The sequence below is a fragment of the Glossina fuscipes genome, unplaced genomic scaffold (assembly GCF_014805625.2).
Source record: "Glossina fuscipes isolate IAEA_lab_2018 unplaced genomic scaffold, Yale_Gfus_2 1, whole genome shotgun sequence".
Classification (NCBI taxonomy): Eukaryota; Metazoa; Arthropoda; class Insecta; order Diptera; family Glossinidae; genus Glossina; species Glossina fuscipes.
This window is the reverse complement of record NW_023998415.1, coordinates 37,953,879-37,971,449: the sequence shown is the minus strand read 5'-3', so window position 1 is coordinate 37,971,449 and position 17,571 is coordinate 37,953,879. Positions and strand designations below refer to the sequence as shown.

At 32.0% G+C, this 17,571-nt stretch overlaps 1 protein-coding gene across 1 annotated transcript in view; it reads left to right on the top strand.

Moving 5' to 3' along the window:
• Nucleotides 1–1,421: 1,421 nt before the first annotated feature.
• The window catches only part of LOC119632347 (facilitated trehalose transporter Tret1), a 39,833-nt gene continuing 23,683 nt past the window's right edge, over nucleotides 1,422–17,571 (top strand). The window contains exon 1 of the mRNA XM_038025200.1: nucleotides 1,422–1,520. The gene's annotated coding sequence lies outside the window, so the exon portion shown is untranslated. The remainder of the gene's footprint in view (nucleotides 1,521–17,571) is intronic.

The window sequence follows — 17,571 nt, the reverse complement described above, 5'->3', positions numbered from 1 at the left end:
CTTTTCATATCGGAGTCGAAATTATAACCATTTTTGCCTATATAAATACATATTTCTTTTCGTATAGGAATCGATGTCATAACCATTTTTGACTATTCCTCTTAAACTTTTTTTTTTTTAAGTGTGTTTTCTAAAGAAGCAATGGACGCTGTGACCTAGGTGTAGATATAGATTTTTTAACAGAGCAAAATTATTGTTACACTTAGTCACTATTAAGATTTAAGAAAATATTAACCAATGATATATTAATGAGAACATGAGAGAGAGAGAGAGAGAGAGAGAGAGAGGGAGGGAGAGAGTAACTTATCTATATTAGTGTAACATACTTTTTAGGGTCATTGAGAAGGTTACTTTACAGATGTTTTTAAATAACTTCTTATTGCCAATTGCGTGATAGATCGAATTTGGAGGAGTCTTGCGATGCAATAGAACTATATTTGATTTTTTGCGTTCTATTATCTATCATAACTATTTCTATGACTGTGATGTTCAAAGCTACTCGTACGGCTCCGGCAATATAGCTCTAAATGGTTTTCATTCTGTTTTAGTGTCGTCTTTCTTTTTCCCTTCCTCTTTTCTCATTTCTTTCCGGCGGTATTTCCACGGTATTATTACACGTAAAGGGGACATTATCTCCTTGGAAACTTGGAACTGGAGAATAATTTGTAAGAATCATGGTTAGTGTAAGAAGAAGATTTGTTGTGCACGACAATGGCTCCCGTGAGTACAGATATTTTATATTTCATAAAGATAGATGCACACGCATAACGATAAGTTAGGGACCAGAAAGCGCGGATTTCAAATCAGAGTGCCTGCGCAAATGGCAAATGGTATTTGCAATGATGCGACACGAATACATTACACTTGAACTCACAAGGAAACGCGCACATTTATGCAAAATTGTACTCAGATATATAATAGCACACAACTACTACTAATAATAATAGTGAAAAAAGCAAAAAAAAAAACAATATACGCGAAAGTATTTTTTCTTTTTTTTTCTCGTTCGTTTTCAGTCTCCGAAATGATACATCGTAATCATAAGCACGCAAACACACACACACACACACACACATTCATCTGCAGAACTTTCAAACAGATATTAAACACATTAACAAGTGAGAAACAAGTAAATATTAATAATATGTAAAAAATAAATCGGTTCAATTCACAAAGCAGTGGCAGCAGCAATACAATGTTAGTGATTGACTAACTTAATGCCGGTCTGCCTGGCTGATTATGAAAAAAATATGATAATGTATTGGTATTCGCGTATGTATGTATGTTATACGCGTACTTTCAATATGTGCGCAGTGTGAGTGAAGTGAGTGTTATTTACTGATTACTGTAAAGAAGAAATGAAAGACATACTGAAACTATATTTTCATCATACTATTGTCTAACCGAACAGTCAGTCTTCAGTAAGAATTCAGTGCGCGCGGTGCAATATTAACGAAAACCCTGGCCAAACTAACGTAATATGTTCATTTAAGCACTATTTAACTTAAAGGATTTTTAACGTAAGTAAATGAACGCTCAAAACAATTTTTTGAAGAAAACAAATGTTTCTTACGAACAAGTGTTTTAACCGAAGAATAAAGTAACGAGAAATGCTTTCATTTTTCTAAGACAAAGAACAAAAGAAAATGAAAAAATTTTAGCCGGTCAATAATAAATGATTCATTGTCAAGGTTAAAACCTATTTTTTTTTTTCTCTTCTTTCTTTCTTTCTCTTTTTTTTTTTTTTCTTTTTTTCTTCCAAATAAAAAATTTGTATATATTTCATAGATATATATACACATATATATGTTTATATATCGTGTATTAAGATGAGAAAGATTATTGTCCCTGATGGGGACAATATAACCTTTGCTTATTACCGTTTTGGATAGATGGTAAATTAATGATGATAACAAAGAAAAAAAAAAAAAAAATGTGTATATATTTATACATGTGTGTAGGTTTTTCTCTTCTTCTTTTGTATCTTCCAAACTCGCTTTCGTCCTTGCACTTTACAAGTTCTCCTCGCTATCCGTGTTATCTTTTATACTTTCATCTTCATTTTAGTGAAAGGCAAGTAATTATGTATATAATGTTATTTTGTTTTTGTTTTTGTTCCTTTTTTTTCGCTTTTTCGTTTTTTGTATGCTATATCGCGGCCAAAAAACAATCGACTGCTATTTGCTTTTCAGTGAAATCTTATTATTTATAACGGACAAGCAAAGGATCACAAATCAACAAATACGAAGCCGAATTTTTTACCTTTGGTACACAAGAGCGATGACTTGATCCCTTCTTGATATTAAAAAAACACTGGAATGCAATTTTTATAATTATATCTTGAACGTCTAAATTTCAATGTTTCAGTCGCACGCACTGATCTAGTATAGGTAATCTATAAATTTACATTTGGCGCAGAGAGGGACAGAAATTGATTTTAAATCTCATCTCTCATATTTAGGGTAAAAGTGATAAAGAAAGCAAGTATTTATAACTTTTAAAAGCCATTTTATGTAAGTCGTGGTGCACACGACACGTGAATGAGGGGCACCTAGGGGTAACTAGGCAGACAAATAAACTTTTTTTCTACTAATAGTAAAGATTAGTCATGTTGCCCTATCTATTACAATTTCTGGAAGAGCATAGATTGAAAATTGCAATCATTAGTTCAACGATATGAACGAATTAAATAGAAATTCTTTTAAATTTAAAATTAATCTCTTTGTCGCGCTAATCAACGCAGCTTACAACTATCTATCAATAAATTACTAAGAATTCGTTTATTGTAGTTTTAGTGCACTTTGATCATTTCAAATGTGATTATCACTTTTATTAGTGTCATCGACTTTGATATCAAAAAAAAAAAAAAAAAAAAAAAATATATATCATTGATTTGTTTCTTACATAGGGATGATCAAAACGCGAGATGAGAAAAAGTATTTTTTTATTCAATACGACAAATGTCACGTTCGATCTTGCTTGTGAATAGCTTTACGTTTTATTTTTATTTTTTTTTATCTTTCTTCATTCGAGTTGATGACTTGAAATTCAGCAAATTCTTTAATAAAAGATGGATATGCCGATGGATTACGTTAAAGTGCCTTGAAAGAGTTTTCTTTCAATTCTTTCTTCTTTCAATGTTCCTTTATTAACATTTCAATTGAACCTTTCATCAGCTTGTAAGAAAGGCTAAATCGCTTTAAGGTCTCGAGAAATCTATTCATTAAAAATAATGCTTTGAATGAATTTAATTCAAGTTTGCTTACGAAAACAAGTAGATATACCGATTGGTCTTCGTTGCTTACGTTGCTTACGGTAATCATCGTCATCGGATCGCTTTTGTACTAACCAGCGGAGTATAAGGATATACCAAAGTTCCACTTTTATCTTTTTTACGTCCAACACACACACACACACACGCTTAGCTAATGGCCTAACATCAAGTTTGAAAAATAGTCACGATATGCCGCCCACGATAGTGAATAAAAGTATAACTTACAATTTGTAGTAAATGAGTGCAGGGTTGCAATCAGAGGGGATATCATAAGCTTTAACTTTAACCCCCTACACAACACGTAAAATGATATTTACGTAAAAATCAGTTCCGATAATCTTTTAAAGTCAATTGTCGCTATCTATCAGCTGTGCAGCCTTATGTATATTTAACTAAATATTTTCAAGTTGTTTGAAGCAATAGAAAGCAATGATCTACTCTTAGGCGAACATAGCGTTTTCACTTGTCTTAACCTACTCCGATTGTTAATTGAATTGATGCTGGATGACTTCTCTCCTTTATCGCTTCCAAAAGGACACGCTTAAGGAATCGAGACTCTTAGAAATAGATGATCCGCAATTCGTTGCTAACCTTAACATTATATAATCACTTGTTTTTTTTATCTGTCTTTCATTTTACGATTTTCCGATAACATTTATAAAATTGAATAAACATTTTCTTTATAGTTTTTGTATTGACTTTTGTATTGACTTTCTTTAAAAGTTCTTATCATGAATTTGAATCGAGTTGTTATTATTAAAAAAATAATAAAATTACATAGTGTTATTGAGCGAACTGTTACGAAGAATGTGTTGTATACACATCTAAATAGCTAGAAAGTAACGGTGTTTAATTTCAACATTGTACCCTCAGTTTTTAATCAGACACTTCGAAATACGCGGAAACGCGAACTTTACGCGAATACCATTTTGAATTCAGTCTAACGAATTATATGAATTGAGATTGAGTTGTCAAAAGGTTGACTATTTGCTTGCCACAGTGTTAATGAGCTACCTTTATTTTTGCCCTTGTGTTGGTCGTGCTGGTAAAGCCGGTAAAATTTCTGAGAATCTTAAAAATTTGAAAATCGACAAAAGCAGTTCCTGTTAATATCGTACAATTTGTCGCAAAAATTGCTCTCAAATGAAGCGCAAAATGTTGTAAATGCCATTTCAAAGCTAAATAGTCTCGGTCCTAGTGAAATTGAAACATTTACCGTGAGCAAGCAGATTTGCAGGTCTCTGGTAGAAGGGTTGGGCGGTAATGTATACAACATCTTGAAACACTTAAGGTATCTTTCTAATGAAATCGGTATAATTATCGATAGATTAAGGATCAGTTTGTGAATCGCTTATCTGTTCGCCTGTTCGTCTTGTCCGTCAATCTTTAAATCGAAAATTTTTGGACATTTTTATGAAATCGTACACCAACATATTTCGGTTTTAAGAAGAAAAGCTAATGAAAACGGTTCGGATCCGATCGCTTCCCATATAACGTCTTATTTTGAAAAGTCTTCATATGTATAACTGTATTAAGCAAATTGATGTAGGGTATTTAATGGTGGGCAATGGCCCAGTATACTGCATTTACTTGTTTTTTTTATTTTGAAGACGATTTTCTGAAAGATATCATCATTACTTTCAATTAGATCAGATATTAACTCTTGAGTGGGAACATTTTTGCAAAATACTCGCCAAATTGAACTCACACGGAATTCCTTTTGCCGAGAACGGTTCGAAATTGATGAGTTTCGGTTTGAACGGCAGAGATACTTTTTTTTACTTCAAGAATTTGTGGTGCATTGATAAAGAGAAAGTACGTGCGAAACGAAATTAACATTAGAACGGACAGCGACCAAATTTCAACGATCATCGTGACGGCGAAATCGACAATGGTGCATGAAAAGTTGCAGTACTCGAAAAAGTGTTTCGCCAAAATGTTTGATTAATTTTCGAATTTTATTAAGGCCGATAACTTCCTACGATAACGTAACAAATCACATATCCCTACTATTGAAATGTCCGTTTAGCAATAATTTATACAATATCGACAAGATAAGATGTTTAAATAAGGAAACGGCATTCATGTTGAATCAATATAAATATAGAAGAATTAAAAATCAACCGAAAGCAAGGCGATTTTTTTTTTTTGAGGGGGGGGGGGGGGGTTTGATATTTAATTAGTGAGCTTTCAAAATAAAGTAAGAGGGCGATAAAAAGTAAGGCTTACTGCGTCATGGTTCTCCCGCGTAACAGCTTAAAAAAGTGAGAGCGAAGGAAACTTATTATAAAAAGAAATAATAAAACAGTGTTTAAAGATTGTTAACCCTTTCCATCCCCACGACAATTGTCGTTGACATCGATATCGTCTTTTTTACATCAACTCCCAATGTCAATTTAGATTCGACATTATATTATTAAAAATGATTAAATGCTTTCCTTTTTTTTTGTCTTCTAAATACTACAGATGTATCGTATTACGAACAGTAAATATATTTTCATGGGTATAAACCATCAACGAAGGATCAGTGGTATATTCATTTTGTCAAGATTTTTGCAACATCGCGAAGAAATCATCAGAGAACCCCCAAAACATATATATGTATATATATATATATTCTTGATCAGCGTCAAATTCGAAACTGATCTAAGTATGTCCGTCTATCCGTCTGTCTAATGTCTGTTGTAAATATTCGGCTGGCCGCAAAAATGAAGCTAACGATTTCAAATCTGCCAGAAATATTGGAAGTTCTTGCACCCAGGTTGATATTGCAAATGAACCTAAGCGGGTGGGTTATATTAAAAAAGAAAATGAATAAATAAGTCAAAGATGAAAACAAAAGAAAATAATTGAAAAGTTAAATAAAATTTATTGGAAAGCCTTCTATTGATATATTGATTTTAGATGACAAAATCAATATATCCTAAGATTGATGTAAGGAAAAGCACTTTTAATATTGTGATATTTGCTGACGACATTTGCTGACACAGTTTCTACAGAGTATATTGAAAATCGTAAACATATATTTAATATAAAAAAAAAAAAAAAAAAAAAAAAATCAAATATTGATGCATACATATATAAAACTATTAGTGTAAAGATTAGAAAAATTCTAGGCATTAATCTTTTTATAGTTGTAACTTTATATTTGTGTCAGCTGATTGTTGATAAATGTGTATGCTTTGAAAATTAATGGGGCATGTATGCATGCGTCGATGTGCGATAACCCTTAGTGTGGTCATAATTCAGTTATTTAATGCAAGTTTAAGAAGTTTAAAAATAAATAATTGCAAGAAATATTTGTTTATAATAGAAATAATAACAATAATAATAAAAATTATCAAAAGTAAACAAACACATTAAATGACATCAATAGTAGTATTAGAGTAAAATTAAATTGTTATTTACTGCTTCAGTTCAAAAAAAAAAAAAATAAAGGAAAAAGCGGAAGAAGAAAAAGTATTTTGCAAGTCTTATCAAGCTTAGGACGAAACTAATGGAATATGTTGTAGCTGACAGACCTGACCTACAAGTATAACATGCTATATGGACGCAGATATTCGACAATGTGTTAATTATGGCTATTAAGCAATGCTTAACAAGCAATGCTAACGTAGTAGAGTACGCGTATACTACATCTTCATTGAGAGCTAACCAGCTATAACTGAACATTAAATTACATTATTATCAAATTAAAGATAATTGATTCGATGGGTTTGTGTCCGCGATTGCATGAGGGATAAATAATATTGTACACGTCTATAAAGCTTCTAATATGTTTTCTTAACCGGTACACATTAAATGATCGTTTTTAGGTATATTCTAATAAATATCACACATCATCCTTTTATAGCAATAAATATATATATATATTATACTTACTCTATTTTCATTTTATTCATATTTCATTTTATACATAAAACATATATACAATGAATATATTACTGTTCCCTTTATTATTGCGCGTATACATGTTTTCATAACTTTCTTTATTTGTTTTCCTATATGCGTATATGCGTTACTCTTACCAAACCCGCGTATATATATATATATATATATATATATATATATATATTTATGAATATTTCAAGTTGTTATATCTGAACGTGTTTTTGTAGCCAACATCAACGGAGGAAAAGGGAAAGGGAGATCTCAATACTCATAGATTATTTTTTTCTCGTATCTTTCTTCGAGAAGCTTTAAAGTTCAAGGTGAGAATGTACTCTCTATGGGCATAATTACCAAAAAAAAAAATAAATAAATAAATAAAAAAAATAAAACAAATTTGATTTGATGAGTAACATTTCAAAGCGTGTAGTACAGCTTTCCTGCTTGTTTTGTTTATTTAACTGTAAAATATAAATTAATTATTAAAAAGAGCATGTTTTAGTCAGTGAATTCTTCCGAGTTCCTACGTTTGTTAATTATTTATTACCCACTTGTTTAGTTTACGATTTTATGTGCGTATATAATTGAAGTAAAAGACGAGACCTATGTTCGCTTTATGACGAATCTTGAATTGCCCTGAAAGTAATGGAAAAATCTTAACTCGTTGCAGAATTTTTCCGCGATCTCAGCTCTTAGAGTTTCTTCTTCCCGCAATCTGGTCGCATCTTTCACGGTACATGCATTAAGTTTAGACTTTTCTATTCAAATTTAATCGATATTTCAACTTCCTTCAGGTTAATACGGTAGAAATGCAAAAGCGATCAGCGAATTGTAGATCTATAGAATAAGTTTGCGATAAGTCTGTCTCAATTGAGTTGATTGTAACCGTTCTTTTCATTTTACAGGGCCCTACAATATATCAAATATACATCCAATTATAATTCAAATCTGATCTGAACAGGGGTACATATATAAGAGATTTTCTTCCCATTTATCGTAATTTTTTATTATGACCGTAGACCATTACGATAATATTTAACGAAGGAAGTTGACTAAATATTAACGTGGAGTAATACACAATCTAAGATCCCTCTGATAAAGTTACACACACACACACACACGCACAAACGGGATGATAGATCGAGTATGACTATAGTGAGAATAAAAACATTTTTTAAGGTGAAAATCACGTTTTAGACTTTTTAATTGCAATATTACTTAAAATTTATTATCTAACACGCACACACATATATATACACACACATTTGATAGACAAAGTGGAAATATTATTTACAAAGTTATGAGCTTACACGCTGGAACATGCCTATGTATATTAAATAGATATCGCATATTTATTCTCTTACTCGTTTTACATACATGTTTATTTATTATTGTTATTTAATTAAGATGATATGCGTATATAACGTACTCCTTATGAATAAGATATTTTTGTATAGTAAACAAATGTAAAACGAAACGTTTTCCTAAATCAATCAATGCGCTTGATTTCCGCGTCAAGTGGCTTGCGAACATGAAAACTGCGTCATGGTTATTCTCTTATTTGATTGATACTTCGATCATGTTATATGTATCGACTTGGTTTTGAAATAAAGTGAAATAATTTCAAAATGCCTTTCATCATAAACTGGTTGACCTAGAAAGACTATATATCAAAGCTTATCGGTGCTATATAAAAATGATCCATAAAATGTTTAATCATATATTTCCTTTTTAAGATCGGCATTCAAGCATAATAGCAGAATACGAACAATTACAAACGTCTCGTGTATATTAGGTCGAATCATAAGTAACTTTCGTTTTTTTTATCAGACTTTGTTTTCATTAAATAACAAAATTATATTAATTCAACTGTTGACTTTTTGGTATTCAACCTTTTAGCTACACATCTTGTTGATGGGCGTCGATTTTGCTTCAATATTGCCTTTAAAACGTTGCCGTTAAAGTCGGAAGAACGTCCCGTCTTTTAAGGTCGTGTTTACAGAACGGAATGTTATCCAACCAATTTCTATCGGTCCGATCAGTTATCAGTCCGTCACCGTATACACGGTGTACATTTCAGCTGTCGCTTTAACGCTGCCTTGTTTAAATTCCCAAAGCATAATATGCCGAATATGAACTTGTTGACTCCCCACTCAGAGAGATGTGATAGGGACCACGTAAAACAGTTGACACAAGATTAACTGAATCCTCATCTGTATACTAAAAACGAAAACTCGTTTGTTTCGGTGACTTATTGTGGATAGACTCTACCTAGTTGCATCGTAAGTTACTTATGACTCGACCTAATACATTCCGATCCTATCCATGGCTACCTATTGCTTAGCAATTCTCACTTTTTATTCTTTTTTTTTTTTTCTTATTAATCCTTTGTTCATTGCTTTTTTGGTTATCTGACCTTCATTCATCTCCATACAAATCTTTATTTACTATAAGTGCGTAGATCAGGAAAGAAGTTCTAGTCGTTTTCATCGCAGTTCAAACACGTTTTGTTGCCATTTCCTAGAAAAAACCGTTAGAATCTTTTTGGATATTACATTACAGGAAAGTTAAATAAAAGTGATTATCGCAAGCCAGCAAGAAATTGATGTTATTTCGAGTCGACCTGTTTTTTGTATCCTGTATATATGTGATATGTGGCGATATTTTTTAATTTTTTATGCAAGAACTTCGTCGACCTCATAATTGATTGGTCGGCAAGAGAGTGCCGCCTTTTGATTTTGATAAAGCATCTTCATCATAGATATCATGACTTTTTTCATAAGCCCGCCAAACATTTGAATCGCAACGTTCTTTTTATATAGACGACCACCTTCCATACTATAGCTTGATAGGCTTAGCGTTAATAAAATTACGTGACCATGACACGATGTATTAGGAAAAGCGTCACGAATCTTTCTCTTAACGCATTCCATTGATTTATTAGGTATTCAAGCACTTGAATTGATCTATATATTGATATAATCTTATCGTTTGTTAAGAATTTAAACAGTTAATATGGAAACAAGAATATATTCCATAAATAAAGTAAACAACAACACGACCGCACAGTTGTATTTCAATGCTATGCCATGGACGTTTTATTGAATGATCATTTATTACCTTGCACTTGAAAATTAATGACCGGCCGTTGTCACCTTAAAACGACCGAAACGTTTATATACGCATTGTAAGTGTGCACAATAATATATAAAAAAAAACTTATTTTAAAAGATTTATACGGCTTCACTCGAATCTTGGATGCTCATCGCTTAAGCTAAATGCATGTAAGCATTACTTCATTTTATTTATTATTTATAAGTACGCTTGACTCAATATCCGTTTTAGAGGTGTGACTAATACAAACGATTTAAAAAAAATCATATAGAGTTCGATATTAATCACAAGTGAAAGCATCGTACAAATGCGTTTTTTTGCGCTCTTACAAACGGAACGAATCATTTGTACGGCGACTACCTTTGTATTATAAAAAGAAGTAAGAATATTATAGTCGGGCAAGGCGGACCATCTAATACCCTGCATCACTTCGCTAGTTTTGGGCAATAAAATATCAAATGTTACACTCATTACTTTCATGCAAAGATATATTTTTCATGAAAATCCATATAATGAACGACGCCCAAGACGTCGTATGACTTGATCCAAATTTAGCAAACTTAATTTGTTTCCTATAAATTATTTCTATAAACTGGACTCTTCATCATATAAGGGTTTGCTTTTTACTATAACCTCATATAGTTAGTTGTTGAGACCTAAAAAATGAAGCTATGGGATCCACATTCTTTACCGCTAATTGTACCTTACACCACTTGTTGTACAGGGTATATTAAGTTAGCGTAGTCGTATGTAATACGCAAAAGAGCTTAAGATAGACTTAGCTTTGATTTTACCGATTGATTCAGAATCATAATTTGAATAGATCTAATCCGGTCTGCCCGTCTGATGTCTGTTCATGTAAATTTGTTTGTTTTTAAACTGTAGAAATTTGGTACATTGAAGTCCTTTGGCCCGAGGACGAAAGCTATTGCAAATGGTTCGAATCGGTGAACTTTTTCGACCACTCTCCATATAACGCCCTATTCTAAAAAGTCGTTATATGGAAAAAAATTGTAATTTTCAAAACTTCCCAGCGAAAGTGTGTAAGTAGTAGTATCTCGGCATTTCAAATTGTCTCGGATCGAGTCTATCTTATGCTCTTCTCGGCTTCAGGGCTTATTACCTATTTCGATTCATGAAAAGACTTTATTTTGTAGAGCGATAGAAAGGAGCAAGAACGATATAATGAGAACAAAAAAAAAGGAAAGGAATTTAATATTCAGGCGAATCAAGAGTGGAAAAAATAGTGCCTCCATAAGTAAAAAAATACTGTAATTCATTGTAATTTTAATGGAAATACCTAGAGAGAAATAAATTGCGATGGAAATACCTGGAGTTTTGGATTCTTTGCAATATATGTCGCATTTGCTTTAATGTTCTTAGTCATATTTTTACGCTTAACTGATCTTTAACTTTTTAGTTAAGCTTTCTAGTGAGCTTATCAGCTAAAATAAAACTAATAATTCAGAGAAACTATGTGTACAGTAAAGAAGATTGAATCAGTTCTCAGAATTTTGGAAATTTCCCCCCCATTAAGAAAATATATTTGAAAGCAAATTTTCGCTTGTTGTTTACACCCCGCGAGATCTCAGCAAATTTATTTCAATTTTAATGCAAAATTATATGTTTACTAAGTTTTATTGTTTTATTGGTTTGTAATTGTTTTCGTTTTTTTTTTTTTTTTTTACACCTACCTAAAGATAAGAAGTATAAGTAAGTCAAATCGCTTGCGCTATCAACACGGAGACTTCATAAAATAAGTTCTTCTTCGCTTTTGCTCATTGGTCATATTACACACAAGCACAGACACAAGGTAAAAATGGCCACGTATATAAGATAAGAAAAGTGGAAAAAAGTCAGCCGTGCACCAAGACACCACTTGTTGCACAGGGTATATTAAGTTTGTATGGACGCATGTAACACCCAGAAGGGCTTAAGATATACTCATTTTTTATTATCGATCTAAGTCTGTCTATCCTTCTGTCGGTCTGTCCGTCTTAAGTCTGTCCATGTAATCTACAAATCATAATTTTTGAGATATTTTAAAGAAATTGGTTACACTGACGTCTTTTGATCCGAGGACGAAATTTATTGAAAATGGTCCGAATCGGTCAACTTTTTCGACCACTTCCCATGTAATACCTTATTCTGAAAAGTCATTGTATGTAAAATTATCGCAATTTTTAAAATTTTTCAACATAATTCGCTGTGTAATAGTATTTCAACATTCTAAATTGATATGAAAAATGTGGTTCAGTTGGGTTAACTTTTTGAAATACTTCTCGTATAACTGAATCTTTGTATGGGAAAAAAGTATAATTTTTCATATTTAATATTTAAGTCCCCCTTACCGAATTTGGACCACCTAAGCCTATTTTTTGGATAACACAGCGTATGAAGATTCTTATGAAATGCAAGCCCTTGTTTATAAAGTTTGCTAAACCTGGATTACGTGATATAATATTTTGGATATCGTTCAATATGTCGGCTTTCATAAAAAGTATGTCTTTGCATGAAAATAATGTGCGTAACGTTTGATGTGTGATTATGAAAACGAGTGAATATCTGTACTAGGCGATGTGATATAGGCTATCTGGCCAGACGTTCATAGTTGCTTTAGAGTTTAGTGTTTAGTAACGACTGCCTCAAATGATATCATTATCAATAGCAATATTACCAGGGACCTTAACATTTAACAAATAATTTGTGTTACGATAGTGTGCATCATCCTTTTGCCTATCATCCAACTTTCAACTTGTGGCAATCGGAATAATACTTATTCAGTTATTTAAAAGTTTGATTCAGTTCAAATTCAATTCAATACTTTGACATGTGGAAATTTTTTTCGTTGCCAGCAGTAGATGCATGTCTTTGTTGGCCAAAACTAGCAATAAATAACTATTTTGAAAAAGTTCCTGTTCGTCCCGTTGGGAATGAAATAAGTAAATTGAAAAAATGGTGAGAATTGTTGTATTAGGCTTGAGATAGAAAAGATTAACAAGTAAGAAAATTATATTCGATCGTGAACAATTCTTTTATACCCATCACCATTACCCCAAAAAAGACGAAAACAGTAAAAGAACTAGTCTTTCGTGCTCCATAATATGGAATGGGCGCACCTAACTTTTCCCATTTTCAAGGTAAAAGTTTTTACCACATTGGCGTGTCCTGCGAAATATTTAGGTCCCTTCCAAATTCGTTTGCAAATACATTAATTTTCGCCAATGGGCGAACGTTTACCACAAATGCACAAAGAGACAGATAGACGGACGAACAGACGGACATGTTTATGTGTATTCTAAATTTGAAACTGGCCAAGAATTGATGTACTTTGTGGGGTTTACATTACGTTATGGGCGTGTTCTTCGACTGATTTGGCTCGTTTTCAATACCAACCTGCAAGCAAGAAATTTCAATGCGATAGCTTCATTTTTGCGGCCAGGACGTTATACAGACAGACAGACGGACAGATGGACATGCTTAAACCGGTTTAGAATTCGATGCTGATCACGAATGTATGTACATTGTGGGGTTTCTGATGCTTCCGGCTGGGCGCTGCAAGTGTTTTGACAAACTGAATGCATCCCTCATCTCTCCGTGATACGTATCAAACTGAAATGAAATAAAGAGTAACGTGAAGTTTGATTTGTAAATAACATTCAAAATGATGTAAATAATATTTAAAAAAAAATTAATAAATAAATAAATAAAATTAATGTAGTCTTGAGGTAAAGTAAATCACTTGGGTCTCATTCTATCGAACAGAAAATGGTTAAACAAAAGCTAAAATTTTCATATTTATTCATATAATATAATATTTACATATACAGATAGGCAAAGAGATGATTATTGTGTACGTAAGTTGAAAATATTGTAATTGAGAAGGTGTTTATAGCTCATAGCGATTGAAACAACTGTTTTCAGACAACTGACTCAACATTTGTTGATATGTAAAAACCAGCTTATTTTGTACTTAGAAATTATTAAAGATCCAATTTATTCATATGTTAGAATGTGTAATCGAAATGGGAAATCGAAATATATCTGTTTTCATTCATACTTCCAAGGAACGATGAATTTTTCCCATTACAAGTCTTTTATTCACTAATAAGTTATAACAAAAATGAAAAATACCCGGAAGTGATTTGAATTTGTCGGTTTGACGAATGGAACGCTTGAGGCTCGATATGGGTGTGCCTTGATCATTCATTGAATGACTTCTGTAAATACTTTTCTTTTTTTTTTTCAGATTGAAATCATTATATGGATGCTTCACTTGCCAAATCGTTTAAATCCATTTTTGGAATTTTATTAAATTTTAATATCAAAGCACTTCATTAGCTCCTAACTGTGCGTAACTATTCAAAACGAATTTCTCTAATAATAAGTATTAAAACTACTAAATGACAAAATCGTTTTAGCCACTGAATAATTAATAATTTATTTATAACATTTTCTCATTATTTCCAACTTTTTGTTTTATGGAGTTAATCGATTTGGCAAGTTAAGACTCCATATGTAGAAATGAATGCGTGCTGTATACGTCATTTACAAAAAAAAAAAAAAAAAAAAAAAAAAAAATTAAACCATTTCTTTGATTGAAGTGCAACTTTGATTCAGCCTAAATATTGTGCGAAATGTCACCAGCTTTTGGCAGATGGCATTGTAGGCTAACTTCCGTATTATTGGATCCATTTTAATCAATCAAAATCTTGCTAATCCAATATATATTTTTGCTCTATAAATAATTTCCTTTATTATTAAAACGCAATAATTCTCATTTTTATTCGTTAGCTGACTTGACGAACTTTGCTTCAAACAGATTAAAATAATATCATAAGTAGGTAAATATTTTAATGTGTGTGGATTGAATTTGAATTATGAGAGATTGTCAATTGATGTCATATGACATATAAATATTTTATGTGCCGCAAAGAAAAAGAAGAAGAGAGAGATCAAATATTGATTCACAAAGTCGCAATACTCGATAAAAAGCAAAAACCTATGAGTAAATGAATATGAAGAATTACGGTTACATTAAAATGAATGAAGAAGATTAAGAGACGCGTAATCGTGTGCAAGTCGAAATCAACATGACAAAACAACAAAAACAACTTATTAAGATTATGAATGGCATGATTGCGTGCATGAATTGTTATTAAATTGCAAGCATTTTTTTGCCAAAATAATCAATTGGTTAAATTGTTTAATCAAGATCAATTAATAATATGGATTCGGATAGCAGATCCATTAGTGAACACGTACAACGATATAGCGCACAAACAAGAAATGAAGTCGTTACAGCTTCAGGTGGTTCACGAGTTATTATTATTCGTCGTAGAATTAATAGAGCAGCACAACGCATTTTAGTATTTCTTCGATCATACGATACGCCAAAGGAAGAGAGAAAAAAAAAGGGAAAAATATTGTGCATCAAAGTCCATTAATTTAATGCAATATTTTCATTTTTTCTCCATTTTTTCCCTTTTTATCTTAATCTCTCTGCAATGAAGTTTAACGGGTCTCCCTACGCTTCTTTTAAATTTACAAGTAATTTAATGATATTCGAATGTAATAATCTATTATTAGAATGATTTATATATTAAAATGTAATAGTTTTATTTTGATACTTGTACGTTAAAATGCATTATTTTAATGAAAAAATTTTGTAAAAAAACTATTTTTCAATAAATAATGTTATAAGTAAAAAATTGGTGCTTCTTAATCCTCCCTGTTTTTACACGTTACATCACTTGCGGTACAGGGTATATTATGAGATTGTGTGGATACATGTAACATGCAGAAGCGCTTACGATAGACCCATTTTGCATTGTACCGATCCATTCAGAAAATGACTGTAAGTGTGTCGGTCCGTTTGTCCGCGTGTCTATATATTCTTGTGTTCAACTAACAGGAGGCAATTTATGATCTATTTTATTAAAATTTGACACCCGGACGTGTTTTCACCCAAGAACGAACACTATTGAAAATGGTTTGATCTTCGTTACGACCACTTCCCGTATAATGTCTTATTATGATAAGCCGTTATATGTAAAAATATTGAAATTGAATCTTTATATGTCAATATGAATAATATCGAAAAACCTATGGTACAATTAATGCAAACATAACCTCAAATTAAGCATTGGTTCATTATATATAACAACTATTGTATCAAGCAATGTCGGGGCAGATGTTTTATCTCACAAAATTTATGATGAGCTTAAACCGATGGTTCATATTTGGAGTTTTCGCCAAAAATGCAACCAATTATAATACTCACGAAGAAGAAGAATTAGCAATAATCTTTTCTGTTACGATAATAAAACAATATTTATTAAGTAATCAATTCATATGAGGGAACTGATCATAAGCTATTTATCTGTATCTTTTGGTGAAAAGAACGGATTGCCAATAATGGCTACAGCACGCCTGCGCAGATGGTGGGATTTATATTATCCGTAACTGTTAACTGTTACAGGCGTCAGTAATTGAAATTATATGGTTTTTCTTCCATGACATAAGTCAATTTTATTAATGATCACCCAGAAAGAGCATCTAATTGAAATTAAAAATCAATTGTATCTAAATTTCAAGGCCATTGCATGTGAAACTCGTAGACATTGAACTCTCTCTAAATTGAGTAACGCAATTCCTCAAGGAATAGTGAATGAATAAGAAGATAATGAATCTAAGGCAGAATATGTCAGACGACAGAAACAGTTGTTAAATGAATTTCATATGTCACATCTACGTATTGTACAGACGAACGCTTTAGTAAGATCGTATACCTGGTGGCCGGGAATGGATAAAGAGTTCGAATCAATGATACAAGCATGTAATCCTTGTTAGGAGTTACAAAGCAGGCCGGAGAAGAGTTCACTGATGTCTTGGATATCTTGCAACAAAATATGGACCAGAGTGCGCATTGATTGTACGCGTCCAACTAATAACAATTACTTCTTATTGATTGTTGACTCTTTTTCGAAATGGGTGTAAGTCGTCCAAACAAAAAACATTACATGAAACTTTACAATTGTTAGATTAAACGAATTTAAACGAATAATAACAAGGAAACAAAATGTCATCTAAATCAAAAATTGAATAAAAATTAGAAGTGGCCAGAAAGATGTGTAAGGCGACACAACAGAGATGACTGTTATGCTTGCTGCACCAAAGCTCCAACTATGCCCACAACTCACGCCGACGTCAAAGCAAAAAACCGGGAGATTTTAACGCCCAGAACACATGGTAAAGTTGCCAAAATTCAAAATAAAATGAATTTTCCTTTATTT